Raw genomic sequence first — 1,653 nt, 5'->3', positions numbered from 1 at the left:
CCTTACATGTGGGGTGGACCGTACCACCTACAACCCCTACATCTGCTAGTCCACCCCGTAAGAGTTCGCACAACTTAGTCAACTATGCCAGAGCCCATAGTAGCATGTGGCTGCACACGGAAGTTTCTAGCATGAATTATCTTATGATCCCTTTGAGCCTGGGTCGCAATCTTTGAGAAATTCTCAATAAATCTTCGATAGTATCTCGCGAGTCCAAGAAAACTCCGGATATCTCCAACTGTCGTTGGTGATTCCCATTCGGTTACGGTCTCAACCTTTGTGGGGTCAACTGCTATACCTTCTCCGGATATAACGTGTCCGAGGAATCCAACTTCCTTCAACCAAAACTCACATTTGCTGAATTTGGTGTATAACTGATGTTCCCTTAGTTTCTCCAAAACCAAACGCAAATGTTCCTTATGCTCCTCTTCATTCTTTGAATAAACCAGTGTATCATCAATGAACACTACGACGAACTTATCCAAAAACTCCATAAACACTTTGTTCATCAGGTTCATAAAATAGGCAGGTGCGTTAGTCAATCCAAATGACATAACGGTATACTCATACAGTCCATATCTTGTGGTGAATGCTGTCTTAGGTATGTCCTGCTCCCGAATCTTCAATTGATGGTACCCTGATCGCAAATCGATCTTGGAAAACACTTTAGCTCCTTGCAAACGATCAAACAGATCATTAATCATTGGCAGTGGGCACTTATTCTTGATGGTTACTTCATTCAATCCTCGATAATCAACAACCATCCTTAATGATCCATCCTTCTTTTCCACTAGAAGTACGGGTGATCCCCAAGGCGAAGAACTTGGGTGAATGTAACCTTTATCCAATAACTCCTTAATCTGGTTCTTAATTTCCTCCAAATCCTTTGTTGGCATCCGGTACGGTCGCTTCGATATTGGGCCTGTACTTGGCAATAACTCAATCAAAAACTCAATGTCTCTATCCGGTGGCATGCCTGGTAATTCCTCAGGAAATACATCAGGGAAATCCTTTACCACTGGTACTTCCTCCTGCACGACTCTTGTTAGGCAATTTACTTGTGTCCTGTTTGGCACATGCCGGGATACATACTTGATCCTTCTCCCTTCTGGTGTGGTAAGCAAAATTGACTTACTAGCACACTCAATATTCCCTTCATACTTTGATAACCAATCCATGCCCAATATCACATCCAATCATTGAGATTCCAATACTATTAGGTCTGAGGCAAAAACATAGTTACCAATCCTTAATGGTAACCGATCACACCATCGTCTAGCCATAAACTCCACTCCTGGTGAGCTTGCTAACATGGGTGACCTAAGGGCTTGGGTTGGAAGGTTATATTTATTCACAAATCCCCTTGATATGTATAAATGCGTTGCACCAGTGTCAAAATGAACAAGTGCAGTAAATGACTTAACCAGAAACTTACCGATTACTGCATCAGGCTGATCTTCAACCTCCTCCACATTAATGTGGTTCACCTGTCCCCTATTGAAAGGGTTCGGCTTCTTCCCAGAGCTTCCATTGCCATTTCCATTCTGGCCTTCGGGACATTCATTGGCATAATGTCCGGTCTTGGAACACTTGAAACAGGTGACTTGACTCAGATCTCTCTTGGTTGGGGTCGATGGGGTGGTACGGTTCTGG

This window comes from Triticum aestivum, chromosome 7A, assembly GCF_018294505.1.
Source record: "Triticum aestivum cultivar Chinese Spring chromosome 7A, IWGSC CS RefSeq v2.1, whole genome shotgun sequence".
Taxonomy (NCBI): domain Eukaryota; kingdom Viridiplantae; phylum Streptophyta; class Magnoliopsida; order Poales; family Poaceae; genus Triticum; species Triticum aestivum.
This window is presented reverse-complemented; position numbering follows the sequence as displayed.